Source organism: Monodelphis domestica, chromosome 2 (genome assembly GCF_027887165.1).
Source record: "Monodelphis domestica isolate mMonDom1 chromosome 2, mMonDom1.pri, whole genome shotgun sequence".
Taxonomy (NCBI): domain Eukaryota; kingdom Metazoa; phylum Chordata; class Mammalia; order Didelphimorphia; family Didelphidae; genus Monodelphis; species Monodelphis domestica.
In genome coordinates, this window is record NC_077228.1 from 111,207,483 (window position 1) to 111,224,123 (window position 16,641).

Here is a 16,641-nt window from a genome sequence, read left to right on the forward strand (position 1 = left end):
CCCCTACTTGCCTTACTATGGTGCCCTGGCTTTTCCTTTCATAATTTTTAGAGGGATGCATTACCTCAGCTTCATAAATCATTGACGAACTTGAAGGGCCCTTGGTTTTCTCCAGGCTAGCCTTCCCTCAGGAGGAGGCCGAGGGGGCCGGGGAAATGAAGCACTTCGAGCTCTTTCATGCTCAGGTAAATGACAATTTGCAAAAAGTGACAATCTTCTGGATCTAGTCAGTGCTTCCTAATGACAGTGGGGTTTCTTAAAGCGCTGAGATTGTTTCTTTCGCACGGGATACCTTGTGGACCTCCTGACCGATAGATACACTCCAAGCTGCTGGCATTTGTGAGGAGTGAAACTGTGGGAATGGGAAAGTGACGGATCCCCCTTCACCCGCATTAGGATGAAGGTAAATGACTCCTTACGTCAGGTTTCTTTCAAAATAAATCCTTGGGAAATTTAAAATTATGAAACCTGCTTAAGGCCCCCTTGCTCAGGAAGCCTGAATTACTGATCACTGCAATTACTGCCATGGCAGCTGTATAGCAATTTAACAGGATAATAGTGTATAAGATAAATTACACTTTAGGTTCTTAATGGTTTGATGTGGAGAAGCTGCTAAGGGAAGGGGGAGGAGGGAACATCTTTTGAATTTCAGCACCCTGCTTTATAAAACAAAGCAGTGGGCCAATGTAGCCATTACAAGTTGGAATTAGTCATCCGGTACCAGGCTCTCTAGCCTTGGGTTGAGTAGACCATCCTGTTTATTATAGACGCTAAATTGGGTTAATTCTCATGTTTGTTTGCCTTCCTTGAGTGGGTGTAAGTTATAGGTATGCTGCTAATTGGCTTATTTAGACTATGTCCTCCTTGTGTAATACCTAGGGTCATCTGCATTCCAGGCGCACTGGTCTGCTTGCTTGCTGCCTGGACATGGCATGCCCTCATCAAGCTTTTGCACGAGTGTCCCTCCATCTCTCCTGGCTGGAATGTGCTCCTTCGCTTCTTTATGTGTTGAATCAGTGCCTGCTTTGCTCTAAAAAGCCCAGCCCAGGTGCCACATACTACCCAAGACCTTCCTATCTGTGCCCCACCCCATCCCCAGCCATTAGTGTTCTCTTACTAATGAAAAATTTTATATTTACGTCTCAGTGTGCTTTCTCTATTCCTCCTTTTTTTAAGCCTTTACCTTTTGTCTTAGAGTCAGGACCAAGTTTCAGGTCCAAGGTGGTAAGGGCTAGGCACTGGGGTTAAATGACTTACCTAAGATCACCTAGCTAGGAAGTGTCTGAAGCCAGATTTGGACCTAGGACCTCCCCTCTCCAGGCCTGGCTTTCAATCTACTGACCCACTCAGCGGCTCCTTCCCTGGCCTTTTTCCAAGCTAAATATCTGGAGATGATCTCTGAGTCTTCTTCCAGCTCCATTGTTTCTCTGATCCCCAGTTCCTCCGTCTTCCTATCATCATATGTATCCTGAGACTCTCATCTGAGCACCACTTGTACATCTATAATTTTTTTTAAACCCTTATCTTCTGTCTTGGAGTCAGTACTATATATTGGCTCCAAGGCAGAAGAGAGGGAAGGGCTAGGCAATGGGGGTCAAGTGACTTGCCCAGGGTCACACAGCTGGGAAGTGTCTGAGGCCAGATTTGAACCTAGGATCTCCCATCTCTAGGCCTGGCTCTCAATCCACTGAGCTACCCAGCTGCCCCCCTGAGCTGTATAATTTTTATTGGATGCTTCAAACTGGATTTCCCAAATACGTCTGACTCAAAATAATTTTTTCTTCACACCTTTACCCTCTGCAGATGGCAGTGGTACCAACTTTGTACCTCGCCCTCATTCCTAGCTCTTTAATCTCCTCACCGGCAGGAGATTGTTAATGGGCAAATCCTGCCTACATCCCCACCTCCATCTCTCCCATCCTACTCCTCTCTACTCACAGGGCTGCCACCTTAGCTCAGGCCCTCCTCCCTCCTCACCTGGATTCAGGCTTCCTGATTGAGTCCTATTTTCCAGTTCCTCCCCATTCCCGTCCTGCCTCCTTTGAGCTTCCAAAGAGATTTCCTTCAGCATCTGGCCGTGTTGTTCCCCTCTTTGGTAAAGACCCTATTGCTCAGGGATAAAATACAAGCTCCTTTTTTGGGCTTTTAAAACCTGTCCCATGCTGGCTCCAAACCATCTTCCTAGCTCCATTGTGTATTATTTCCCTTTGCATTCTGTAGTCTAGCCAGAGGGCCCTTCTCCTTGCTCCCCACTCACACACATCTTCCTGTCTTTGCCCTGGCCCTCCCTCATGCCTGGAATGATCCCCTTCCATACTTACCCCAGCCTTGGAGAGCTGGGCTCAATTCCCTGGGCTGTCGGGTCCCCCCTTACTGAGTACCTTGTCCTTGGGCTCTAGCCACTTCTGTGGGCCTCACTTGTGGTCTTCGATGCAACCTAAGTCCTTGGAGAGCCAGGACTTTCATTTTTGTCTGTTGCCCCCAGCCCCCGAGTGTTGCTTTGCGTGGTTCATCTTTTCCTTGCATCGTTGTGGTTGCCTTCCTACAGTCTGTCAGCATCCTTTCTAATTGTGCTGTTCATAAAGGAACACAATACTCCAGGTGTAGGGTAACCATAGCAGGATATGTGATGGGACCATTACCTCCCTCATTTTGTACCCTGTATTTCTATGGATATAATACTGGCTTGTGTTATCTTTTAGGGTTGCCTTATCACACTGTTGACTTATAGTGAGTTTATAGTCCCTTAAAACCCCAAAGATATTTTTCATGTGGTCTATTTTCTAGCTTTGCCTCTCCCATTCTTTTTTTCCCCTTTTATTTATTTAAAATAAATTAATAACACATTTCTACCTGAGTTTTATGAAGTTATATGGTCCAAATTGTCTCCCTCTCTTTTTCCCACCTCCCTCCTGGAGCTGATAGGTAATTCACTCTGGGTTATATGTGTATTATCATGCAAAACATGTTTCCATATTATTCATTTTTGTAGGTGAATAATCATATAAAATCAAGACCCTAAAACATAAATCCAAATAACCAAGTGATAAATCATTTGCTTCCATCTGCATTTGTACTCCAACAGTTCTTCCTCTAGATGTGGATAGCGTTGTTTTTCATAAATCCCTAAGAATTTTCCTTGGTCGTTGTATTGCTATTGGTAGGAACACATTTGAGTGTTCCACAATGCTGTAGTTACTCTGTACAGTGTTCCCCTGGTTCTCCTTATTTCACTCTGCATCCATCCATGAAGGTCTTTCTAGCTCTTTCTGAAATCACAACAAATACAATAGTATTCCATCACCATCATATACCACAATTTGTTCAGTCATTTCCCCAGTGGAGAGATATCCCTTTAGTTTTCAATTCTTTGCCACAACAAAGAGAGCAACTTTTAAAAAAATTTTTAATTTAAAAAATATTTTCCATGTTTACGTATTTCATTTAATTTCCTTTTCCCTCTTCCTTCCCTCCACCCAGATCCAACAAGCACTTCCACTGGGTTATACAAATGTTATCACTTTTACCTATTTCCATATCTCCTGTTCTTTTCCTGTGAAATTGATTTTTTCGAACCTAGCTATAGGACTTTGCATTTAGTATTATATTTTCTTTCAAATTTAATTAGTTTTTCTTTTTTAACCATTACTATCTGTTTTAGAGTTGATACTAAATACCTGCTTCAAGGCAGAAGAGCATTTAGGGCCGGGCAATTGGAGTTAAGTGACTTGCCCAGGGTCACACCTATTTGGAGCCAGATTTGAACCCAGCCTCTCCAATCTCTAGACCTGACTCTGTATCCACTGAACCACCTAGCTGCCCTTCAACTAGGCCTTCTAGCTCCTCACAGTCCTTTTCATTTGTCATTTTGTCATTCATTGGGTTAATAATTTCTACTAGTTTCAGCATTTCCAAATTTTGAGAGGCATACCATATATATCTTATCCAAGTGACTGCTTAGAAGATTGAACAATACAGGCAGGGCTTATCCTTGCTCAACCAGTTTTGAATTTACCTAACTGCGGTATTATCTAGCTCACATTTCTCCACCTGGTCCACAACGATGTCATTAGAGACACCGTCATATGCTTTACAGAAATGTAGGTGAATAATGTCTAGAATTCCCCTGATCTAGGCCACGACTCTCCTTGTAAAAAAGAAAGAGACATTGCTGTCACGTCAGCAGGGAGAAAGGCAGATTGATGGAGTGGTTGTGCTGGTAAGAAGTCGGTAAGCACTTACAAGGGAGGAGAGCAGCTCTCCTCAGCGTAGGAATGTGATGCTGGCTTTGTATTCCATCCCCACTGTAGGGAGGGAAGAGTCGTTGGGCCCCGGTGACCCGGGGAGGCTCTGGAAGCATCCAAAAGACCCGATTTAGGAGCATTGGTTCCGCCCCCACCCCTACTTCTGAAAGCCTTTCGTGCCCAGGCACATTTTGAAAGGCTAAGCAAGCCTGTATCGATCTGGGTCTCGAGCCCCAAGCATTTAACTCCATTGTGGATTCCTCCAACAGACCCGGGAATGGAACATAGTAGGTAGGGAGAGAGCACCAGAGGGAAATGTCTCTTTCCTGAAATTTAGCCAGCAGTAAACCTTGATTGCCTGTGCTTGGAGGGCTCCATATGAACACTAAAGTGCATTAAGATGCCAAGGAGCTCCCGTGGACAGTATCAGAGAAGTATAAGCTGGAGAAAAGAAGCCTGGGAGAAGGGCTACTCCTTACGGCTTGGCAGCCATCTCCCAGCTCAAAAACAAACCCACAAAACACCAAACCTGGGACATATTAGGATGAATTCAGAGGGACTCGTTGTATCTGGAATGACCCACTGGAGCTAAACTGTCCAACTGAAGGGAAGGAGGAGCCTCTGGAAGGTCCTCATCCTTAACAGGTCTAGCAAAGCCTTGGAGCGGGGCTTAGAGGGCTGGAGTGGAAGAAGGGGTTAGTTACCATGGCAACCTCAAAACTCATTTGGAGGCAGCTTTGTGGCTGGAGGTTATCTCCTCCGGTCCAGGTAGCCGCCTGTCAGATAAAGAGACCCGCCTGGCAGGAATTGAATTGCCCTGCTACAGTCTTAGGAAATAGCGAGGTGAAGCCATCCCCAGGCTGTTCTGCTTGAGTACATTTCTCTTTATTGGGACCAAATGTGGGCTTCGGTTTATTGTTTGGGGAATCTTTGGTCGTGTCTTTTACTGGGCCAATATGTAAATATCTGGAAACGAGTGCATTGAGTTGTTCTTTTGTCATCCACAAACATGACATGGATAATAAAACTGTTTGAAAATTCCCTGCTGTTGGTTCCTTCATCATTTATGGGCAGATGGGGATGTCAGTCACTGAGTCCTCCTTGGGTAAAGCAAGATCATAAATGTACATTAATCATTCTGTTTGTACCTTAATGTAAATTGCGTAATTAACCTAGGGATTTGCTCTTGATTGGGCAATTAAGACATTACTTTTCTGCCACTGGTTATGCGAGTATGACATCTCTTTGTGATGGTTTCTGGAAGCTCTTCAGTGCTGTGCCAGGGCGTGGCTCCTGGGGAGAGAATCCTTGTTCCTTTTCCCTCTCTGTAGCTAAATGGGGAATCCGAGTCATGGAGCTGAGCTTGAGGGATTCTCACTGAGTCTGGCTCCGTCCGGGAGGAGCTGCTCTTAAATCAAGTGATTGTGTGTGGGAAAGGACGATTGCTCATGGTCCCAAAGAGCAAAGGAGCACTTTCCTAGATCCTTTTAAAAAGTCATGGAGGAGCAGCTGGGTGTCACTGTGGATAGAGAGCCAGGCCTGAAGATGGAAGTGTCCTGGGTTCAAATCTGTGTTTGACCCTGGACAAGTCACTGAACCCTAATTGCCTAGCTCTTGCCCACCTTGTGTCTTAGAGTTATTACCAAGACAGAAAGTAAGCATTAAAAAAAAAAAGTCATGGACAGTCATAATACATCCATGGAATCCAAGATGCTTCCAGTGGAATTCCATCTGGAGAGGTAACCACGAGTCCTGAGATGACATACACTGTTGCATTAGATTTGAGCTTGATTATTTCCTGGCAAGAACTAGCCCCTAGAATATTTTAAAGAAATGGCAGCCTAGAATGACAGTGAAATGCTTTTTTTTTTTTTTTTGCAAACTAATTTTTAAAAAATTAATTGCAAAAAAAATTTTTTTTTACAAACTAATATCCTACTGCTTCCTGTAGAAAGGTTTTAAATTATATATTTATTTATTTTTATGAACCCTTACCTTCTGTCTTAGAATCAATACTTTGTAGGGTTCCAAGGCAGAAGAGCAGTGAGGGCTAGGTAATGCAGGTTAGGTGACTTGCCCAGGGTCACACAGCTAAGACGTGTCTGAGGTCAGATTTTAATCCAGGACCCCCTGCCTCACAAGCCATTGAACCACCTAGCTGCTTCTAAGGTTTTTTTGGTTTGTTTGTTTGTTTTGCTGAATCCTTTACCTTTGGAAGAAACTTCATTAGCTCCTTAAAAATCTTATTTTAAAATTTTATCATTTTACTTTTATATTATCCAAGATATCTCTTACCCTCACTGTCCCTAAGAGCCATTTCTAATTAAAAACAAATAAAGAAGGCAGAAAAAACCCAGCTCACTAAAACTAACCAACATATCAGAAAAGTCTGACATTCTGTGGAACCTTCCTCACCCTTCATCCAGCTCATCTGTAAAGAATCAGGGTTCAGGGGAGGCCCCTTCTTATGGCTCTTCTCTGGGGCCCAGCTGGGTGTTTAGAGTTTCACCACAATCATTCTCCTTCCTTTGTTCTATTTGGCATTTGTGTTGTAGTCATTAATGCTCCTTTGGTCGTCCTGGTTCTGCTGTACTTCCCTTTGCATCTGTTCCTAAGCCTTCTCATGCCTCTATATTCATCCATGGATTATTTCCTTCATTTGTGCTTTGAGCCTCCTGGAGTCCATCTGTTCTGAGCCCTGGTTTAGTGAACTCCAGGGCATCCAAGATTAGTGAGCCCTGCTGGCTAAGCTCTCAGAGGTGGACATGGAGCAGAAATGAATGGGAAAGATTTACATCCTGCAGAATGTGACTTTAGTTGGAACACGATGATTAGACACTTGATTCCAACTTTCCATCTAGAGTCAAGAAAAAGGCATGGGGGACTGGTTGGAATATTCTGTTTAAAAAAAAAATTGAAATTCAAATGGAAGCTGGAGTTTAGTCCTGGAAGGGCAGAGCTCTGAGGCCCCTCTCCACAGGTCTCTGCACAGCCCCAAAGTTCCCTTCTTGGAGGAAATGAAACTAATTCTTGGAAGTACCAGGAGGGAAGGGAAAGCAAGCAGCAGTTTCTGTTTTCCCTTCCTTGAGGTTCAATGATGCTTAGATGGGGAGGTGTGTAGGGTTCTCAGATACTCAGCCTGCCTGTCCTGGATGACTCTTCTCTCTGCCCTCCCATGATTTCTCCAGAGGGAGTCCCTCCAAAGAACTGGGAGATGAGGCTTCCCTCAGTTTCTCTTCCCTTCAAGAGGAGAGCAGTCACCTATTTTGGCTGTGTCCCTGCCATCCTTCACCCTCACCACGAGACCCAGGAGCATCTCCTCCTTCAGCCATCCTCATTGTTTAGTTGCTGCTCCAGGCTGCTCACACCCTCCGCGTGCCACTCCTGCTCTGGGATGCCCGGTCTGCTTTTGGCAACCACGGGAGTCCGGCGCCCTGCTACTGCCCTACAGCACCTATCCAGGGGGCTCAGTGGCTATAGGGCCAGGGCTGCAGTCAGCAAGACCCCAGTTCAAATGTAACTGCCTACATGTTATGTGGCTTGGGTAAGTCACCTCTGCCTAGTTTCCTCAGCTGTAAAATGAAGATAATAGTAACACCTGCCTCCCAGTTAGGAGGATTGAATGAGATAATACTTGTAAAGCATTTAGCACAATGTACAGTCTGAGTCAGACACAAAGGACTGAAGCACAATGACAACTTGACTGAGAGTAGGTGCTGTATGGATGCTTGCTCTCATTATTTTTGTTATTAAAACCATGGGCTTTAGTTTGCAGAAAAAGCTGGGGGCTGTGGCAGTTCCCTAAAAGCAGTCTAGCCAGTTTTTTTTGTTTTTTTGTTTTTTTTTTTTGGAAAGGCAGAAAGAGGGGAAAACAAAAAAGAAAATAGTCTCAAGAAGAGGGCCATTAGACTGTCAGGATTCTCGAAGAGGCTGTAGTATGGGGCCAAGAACACTAAACATTGAGTCATAAGGGTTGGATTTGGGTCCTGGACCTCCTATTTATCGTCCCTGTGTCTGTGCAAATCACTTCCCTTGGCTACACTTGGCTTCTTCATTTGTAAATTGTGGCACTCACCACCTCCCAGGGTTGTTATGGGGATGAGACTCTAAATCCCAGTTTTTTTTACAGATGTGATAAAATGCACCCAAAGTGTATTGACTACTGAATTATACAGATTTCCACCAGGTTTTGCAAATGAAAGTGAGTGGTCGGGATACTTGCAAATGAGTACCTGACTGGTAACTTTTTAAAGAATCAGTCTCCTGTGCAGCCCTGGAGACAACTGGAAAACTCTTTGCTAGTCAGACTTTTTCTGCCTTGGATTTTGCCAACGAATTTCGAGATGCTCTTTGAATGTTTTATCTGGAGAGAGCTCAAGGGAAGTAAGAAACATGGATAGAAGTAAGTTCTTGGTACAGAAAATTAGAGCATCTTTTAATATATGGTGGTGTGTTGATATATTGTAGATTTCCACGCAGACACGCACGCCAGTAGCTTAATGATGTGTATAGCAAAATCCCCAATTCAGGACCCCTAAAATGAGTTGCAGGAAGAGAGAAGTATCAAAGCTGAAGGCCAAAAATAATGATCATGTTACCTAAGGTCTCATGAATAATTCAGCCTAGCTTAATGCTTTTTCCACCTTGAAAATAAAAGCTGAAGTATTTGGCATATTGCTCGCAAGTTATAGCCCTTCCTTTTGGGAGACAGGAAGGGGAGGAGAAAAAAATAAAGAATCTTTTCATATGTCTTTGATATATGGAATCTGTCAACATTCCACCTCTGTGGCAGAGTGAATAGACAGTCCCAAGCTGGAACTCTAAAGATGTTGCTTTATAAATTGCTACTTGGTAGATATGGAGACTTCCATATGATTTGGGAATGAGGTAAAAAATTCTCTCCAAATCATTGGAAACTGTGAGGTTAGGGAGAATGGAGAGTTTTTGTGATCTTTCTGAAGGCAAGAAATGTTACACTCTGTTTCAGAAGGTGGAGAAACCCTAGGAGAAGAAGCATGCTAAATATCAGTACTTAACTTGCTTCATGCAGTAGATGTGTTCATGAAAAGTTAGGTGTAAATTTTAGGTTTTATTAATCTAATATGTTAATGGTGCTGAGAAAAACCATAATATAAAGGTAGCCAGTTGCAAGCCTTTATTCTAAAGTGAAGAATCCATCTCTCTCTCTCTCTTCCTCCCTTTCTTTCTCTCTCCTTTCCTTTTCTCCTCTCTCCTCTCCTCCTCCTCCTCCTTCTTCTTCTTCTTCCTCTCTCCCTCTCTCTCTCTCTCTCTCTCTCTCTCTCTCTCTCTCTCTCTCTCTCTCTCTCTCTCTCTCTCTCTCTCTCACACACACACACACACACAAACTCTAGTGGCTCCCCCACCTGTAACCTCAAGTTTCACATATAATTGGATCTGTCTGAAATATATTCTCACTTCATCTGCAGCTGCTAGAATACCTGGGAAGTCTCTATTTATCAGTCTTCTCCCCTGCCTCAAACAATCATACATGTACCTTTAAATGTTATATCCTCTTTTTCAAAGGCATGGGTCAGTTTTTATTTGTCTTGCTCTTAGAAGCAGACACAGTACTTTGCACATAAAAGCAGCCTAAGAAATGCTTGCCCAGGGGCAGTTAGGTAGCACAGTGGATAGAGCACCAGGCCTGGAGTTAAGAGGACTTGTGTTCAAATTTGGCCTCAGACACTTACTAGCCATGTGACTCTGGACAATCTCTTAACCCTGTTTACCTAACCCTTGTCATTCTGTATTAGAGTTGTTGCTAAACTAGCTTTTTATTTGATTCTCTAAATATACCATCATATCATCTGCAAAGAATGATAGTTTAGTTTCTTCATTGCCTATTTTAACTCCTTCATTTTTTTTCCCCAGAAAGAAACAGTTTAAAGAAAAAAAGCTCACCCAGTTGAATTGTACTGCCTCTCCTTCCGAGCATGCAAAGCGTCTCTCTTAATTTTGTTATCACTTTTCTGTTGTTGAGAAAGACTCCTCCTGGAAAGGCAGGCCATTTAGGGGCTCATCAGGGCTTCCTTCTGTTTCTGCTCAGTAGAGTTCTGCGGTGATAATCCAGGAGTTTTACTTGACAAATGAACTCAGGGAGGTTCTTTCCCAGTGACTGCAGTTTGTTCAGGTTTTAGGGATTTGACAGGGGGAGGGATCCAGGCAGCAATAAGAGTCCTTCAACGAATCCATTTGGGAAGATATAAAAGGAAGTTGAACCCTTGTCCAGAGGAGCTATGGGGTGTTTTGAAGGCTTTAGTACCTGAATAAAGCTTCAGGAAGCAGTGATTACTGTTCTTCCCTTTTCAACTCCTCCAGGAAAGAAGGAAGGTTAGTTACTTCCTAAAGAGGTCTTTTGCCCCCCTTCTGTATTGTGCTTTTAAATTTCTTCTAAAGAAAAAAACAAATCCTGCCACACTGTTCTCTGCTGTTGGATTTCCTGAACTGGGAGTAACAAATGTTTCTCTTGGAAAACTGTACCTGATTCTCCCAGCACTTCATTCCTTGACTTTCTTAAATCCTGAACCCCAATAAGATAAGACCAGTGTGTGGGGGTGGGGGTGGGGTGGGGAGGTTATTTTAAGATATCCCATAAGTCTGTGTAGCCTCATCAGTTTCTTTGACTGCAGATCACTTGTGGCCAGTGTCTTGCCCTGACTTACTGACCTCTTTCCCTGGTTCCAAGTCATGCTGAATTCAAGGAAGATCCCAGAGAGCAGCAGTATGATAATGCCCATTCCCTGGGCTAAGACTATCCTACTGGGCTCTAATGCCTTTTTGCTCTTATCAGAAAGTTCTAGTTGATCTCAGTATATTCACATTAATATTTCCCCTTTATCAGTCAATCAAAAAAAATCTTCAAGTGCTCCTTTTATTGAGTAAAAGGTACTAGACTAGGCCTCTTGGGACAGAAGCTGCATATTTTTTCCTTCAGTAGCCTATGTGCATGCTAGTTGTGAACCATTCTCTCTCTCTCTCTCTCTCTCTCTCTCATTCACTCACTTACTCTCTCAATGTCTGTCTGTCTCCCTCCCTCCCTTCCTTCTTCTCTCCTAGAATTTCAAGTCAAGAAGCACTTATTAAATTTTTACTATAAGCTAGGATTATGAATATAAGTGGAAAGAAAGACAGTCCCTTTCCTCAAGGAACTTTCTTTCTTTCTTTCTTTCTTTCTTTCTTTCTTTCTTTCTTTCTTTCTTTCTTTCTTTCTTTCTTTCTTTCTTTCTTTCTTTCTTTCTTTCTTTCTTTCTTTCTTTCTTTCTTTCTTTCTTTCTTTCTTTCTTTCTTTCTTTCTTTCTTTCTTTCTTTCTTTCTTTCTTTCTTTCTTTCTTTCTTTCTCTTTCTTTCTCTCTCTCTCTCCTTCCCTCCCTCCCTCCCTTCCTCCTTTCCTTTCTTCTTTCTTTCTAAAAATCTTAATGACAAATTTCCTCAAATTTTCCAAAGTGATATGACCCATATTGTCTCCCTCCCTTCTTTCCTCCCCCTCCCAGAGCTGACAAGCAATTCAATCTGGGTTATACATGTATTATCATGCAAAACATATTTCCATATTATTAATTTTTGTTAGCAAACAATCTTACGGAACCTAAACCCTAAAACATATACCCAAATAAATAAGTGATAAATCATATGCTTCCATCAATATTCTTTCTTTGGAGATGGATAGCGTTCTTTTTCACAAGTCCTCAGAATTGTCCTAGATCATTGTATTGCTGTTAATAGAAAAGTCTGTCACATTTGATTGTTCCACAATACTGTAGTTACTCTGTACAGTGTTCTCCTGGTTCTGCTTATTTCACTCTATTTCACGTGGGTCTTTCCAGCTCTTTCTGAAATCACCCTGTTCATCATTTCTTACAACACAATAGTATTCCATCACCATCATATACCACAATTTGTTCAGCCATTCAAGGAACTTATATTCTAATGGAAGACACTATGTTAAAAGAAGCCAAAAAGAATGGAGGGGAAGAAGGTAGAAGAAGTCAGGAAAGTCAAGAATGAAACCCAGGGAAGAACAACCAGATGTGCCTAGTCTGGGGCATTTTCCTTTTTAAAAAATTCCAAATGGGATAGCCTCCTTTTATCCCTCTTTTTGGCTCTAGGAATAATAATGGCCTATGACTTTTTGGAAAATGTTTGCTTGCCTTTTTCCTAATCCAGGTTTTGCTTTGGTCGCCTCTTTACTATGCCTCTGCAGGTAGGAATTTTGGTTTCTTGTGTGTTGCTTGTGACCAGAGGTTGTCTTGTATGCTTGTGGAATGTATTAATACACTTTAATAGACATCGATGAACACCTGAAGCCACTGTACTAGGTGCTAGGGAGAAATACAAAAAGAAGCCAATTCTTGCCCTTAAGAAGCTTGCATTCTACTGAGGGAAGGCACATGTACACGTGAGTAAAGTAAATACAAATATAAAATAATTCAGAGGATCCAATAGCAACTGGGGAAATCAGAAGAATTGTCATAGGAGGAAGTGTTGTTTAATTTATTTACAATATTTTTCCATGGTTACAAGATTCATGTTCTTTCCCTCTCCTTCCCCCAGCCCCCTCCCATAGCTGACACACAGTTTCACTGGGTTTTACATATGTCCTTGATCGAAACCTATTTCCATATTATTGATATTTGCACTAAGGTGATTGCTTAGAGTCTACATCCCCAATCATATCCCCTTTGAACCATGTGATCAAGCAGTTGTTTTTCTTCTGTGTTTCTATTCCCACAGTTCTTCCTCTAAATGTGGATAGCATTCTTTCTCATAAATTCCTCAGAGTTGTCCTGGATTATTGCATTGATGCTAGTAGAGAAGTCTATTATATTCAATTGTGCCACAGTGTATCTGTCTCTCCGTATAATGTTCTGGTTCTGCTCCTCTCACTCTGCATCAGTTCCTGGAGGTTGTTCTAGTCCCCATGGAATTCCTTCACTTTATTATTCCTTTTAGCACAATAGTATTCCATCACCAACATATACCACAATTTGTTCAGCCATTCTCCAATTGAAGGGCATCCCCTCATTTTCCAGTTTTTGGCCACCACAAAGAGCACAGCTATGAATATTTTTGTACAAGTCTTTTTTCCTTATTATCTCTTTGGGATACAAACCATCAGTGGTATGACTGGATCAAAGGGCAGGCAGTCTTTTAGTGCCCTTTGGGCATAGTTTCAAATTGCCATCCAGAATTATTGGATCAATCTCAGACACTTTCTAGTTGTGTGTGACTTTGTGCAAGGCACTTAACCTCCATCACCTAGGCCTTGCCCCTTTTCTGTACAGTATTGATTCTAAGATGGAAGGTAAGGGTTTTCATTTTTTTAAAAAAAGCCTCTTGCAGCAGTTCAGGCAAGTTGATGAGAAATTTAACCAGAACAGTGACTCTGTGACACAGAGATGAGAGACATTGTAGTGGTAGAATCAACCAGGCTTGGCTATTGATGAAGGAGAGGTGAAGGAAGAAGTCGAGAATAAGGTGAAGGAAGAGTTACCCACTTGAACGGAGGTGCTCTGAAGAGAAACAGAGTTAAGAGGCTTAGGGAAAAGAAATAATCAATTTGGTACAGGTTGAATTGGAGCTGCCAATAGGACCTAACTCGTCAACATGTTGGTCATGAGAGATGCCTGGCGAAGGAGGTTGTGTAGAGCCAGATGTATGGATCTGGGAGTCATCGTCATAGAGAGGTTGGCCAAACCCGAGAGAACTGATGTGATCACCAAGTGTGAGGGTGCAGAGAGAAGAGAAACCCCAGGACAGAGCCGGTAGGTACAGCCACCTGTCAGTGTCATTGGGACACAGAGAATGGTGCTGTAAAGGGGAAAGAGGAGGATTGGGAAGATGGGTAGGAAGAGAATCAGCAAAGAGCAGACGGCCAGCAGCCCCGGCATTCCAGAAGACCCAGGGAGGAAGGACTCCCACCAATTAGGAATCTGGAGTGGCCCAGGAGGCCAAGGATCCCAAAGAGCCATGACATCCTAAGTGCCTTTGGGGGGAGCTATTCTAATCAAGTCATATTGCAGCAGGTCAAGAAATAAGTGAAAGATGGGGAAGGGGAGGCAGTGAATGAGTGTAGATGGCTTTTTCTGGAATTCTATTTTACCTGACTATTTCCTAGAAATGCTTCCCCTACCTCTTCAGTAGGACCCACCAATGTGGTCTGTTTACATCAACTGTTAATCCTGAAGGAGGGACATAGAACCTCCCCTCCCCCCAACTTTGGTGGTATCTGGCTAAGTGAAAAACTTCCATTTCCATGTACATAGTCCTTTATTATTACAGAATGGATCTTCATTCCAAGAGAGATCAGTATCACAAGAATATAAATGATGAGAAAATGGATATGCAGAGGGATGAAGGGTCTCTGACTCAGATTATTTCATGGTAGAAGCATCTTGTGGATCATTTAAGCCCATTCTCTTCATTTCATAGGGAGTGAAACTGAGGCCCAGAGAAGTTCTGGTTTTGTCCAAGGGCCCCTAACTAACCAGGAGCAAAGCTAGTAGGCAAAGCTAGGCCTTCTCACACCAAATCTGTGGCTGTTTTTGCCACATCACCTCCATGTAGACTATGTTGTGAAGAAGATGGATCTGCATTGGTCCAAGGAGTTTCCTCATCAGCAAGTATATGCCTGTGCCAGGGACATCTTAAGTCTCATCCAAAAAGGATCCTTTTCCACTGGGTCCAGGGGCCCATGGCTAAGTAGGTGTCCTGCCCAATCTTCTCCATTGTCCTTCCAGCTGATTACCTGGCCAGAGGAGCTCCAGAGCCCCTGTTCCTGACTTCAGCCTGTGGCCATCTGCTTACTGAATTTGGCTCTGCTTCTCACCTTCTATCCATTCTAAGAAGGCATGTGAACCCAGGGCAGGCCTCATGGAAAATGCTAATCGAAATAGATGCATCTGTTACCCTAAAAAGCATCTTCTTCAGAGTTTAGGAGGCTTGCACATAATCTGTGTGTCCACTCATATCATTTTCAGCCTGTTTTTCTGTTCAGATTGGTGTATTACTGTGGTGAAATGCTGTGGGGTGGGCCAGCCTCCCACAGGGGATGGGGTCTTGGAGGTGGGACGATGTTGGCAAAATGATGGATGGGACACAGCTTTTGCATTCAGCCCGCAGCACAGGTTTCACAGGATAAGCTGCTCCTTTGACTGAGGCCTGGCTTTATTTTATACCCTCATGATCACACAAATACTTGGCACACAGTTTCATTCTCAACATACATGTTTCCATGGAATCTAACAACAGACCAGAAGCCTAGGAAGATAGTCAGTGAAACATTGTTGCTAAGGGCAGGATCAGTGGGTAGAATCAATATGACCCAGATATAGATTAGGGAATTCAGAGCACAGATTTGCCAGAAGTTTTTATGCCTAGAAAAGAGGGTCCTTTCTAAGTGGGTATGTAAGAATCCTTAGATTTAATTTTGTAAGTGGGCTCTACTGGTAATATCCGGGGGTGGGGGGGTGGGGGCAGAGTGAGACATCTGTATTAACCCTGCAAGCATGTTGCTCTCATCTATTTTTTCTGGGGCTAAGTAAGAATAATAATCATGGCAATTCCAATAATAAGGAGCTGTTAATAATGAAAGTCACTTAGGGGGGTTTTAGTGGGTGTTTCCATCCTTCCTGGGAGCTGCTTTGCAGTCCTTGGTTTCCACGTGGACCATGTCAAACAGTTTGGTCTTTGATGGCTCCTGGCAGTGAAGGTTTTTAGTTCCTGAGTTTTGCTTTGTTCTTTATTCCATTCACCCGTGTGGGCCCTGACCTTGGCAGAGAGGCACACAGTAGGCGCCCCATGAATACTTGGCCAGATGGCACTGAGAAATAGACAGGGAGGGAGGGCAAGGGTGTGGCCAACCCCCGGAAACTGCCAGAGTCCTAGTTTGGGGGTGGGTCCCTGTGTGGACAGGGTTTGTTATAGCCCAAAGGGCCCCAAGTAATAAGGAGGGGAATGGGCTTGTACTGGCTCTGGGCAGCAGTTTCCAGGCTGGAAGCTCAGATATTTGTGTTTTTTGACCAAACAGACCAAACCTTTAGCCAAATACTGACCACTACTAGGCTACCCTGCAGGTACTTCCCTTGCTTTCTTTGTCCCTCAGCATTCTGCTCCCCATTGCCACTGATCTCCCATAAAAGTGAAGCCTGAACCAGGCAGGAGAGGGTAGGAGGGTCTCTTTTGCCATAGTTTTGCCACCTTTCCCTACCCAAATTCATCTCTCAAAGTCAGTGACAAATGTAGCCCAGGCCTCTTACAGTAGCTTGTAAGTGGGTGGCAGATTGGGTGTTTAACTTCCCTTTCTATATGGAAATGTGCATTAGCTATTCAGAGACTTAATCTCCTAATGATTTGTGTGTGTTGGTAAAAGGGAAAGACT

At 43.3% G+C, this 16,641-nt stretch overlaps 1 protein-coding gene across 13 annotated transcripts in view; it reads left to right on the forward strand.

Moving 5' to 3' along the window:
• The window catches only part of SRGAP2 (SLIT-ROBO Rho GTPase activating protein 2), a 239,853-nt gene that overhangs the window by 55,174 nt on the left and 168,038 nt on the right, over positions 1-16,641 (forward strand). The gene's annotated exons all lie outside the window — the stretch shown is intronic.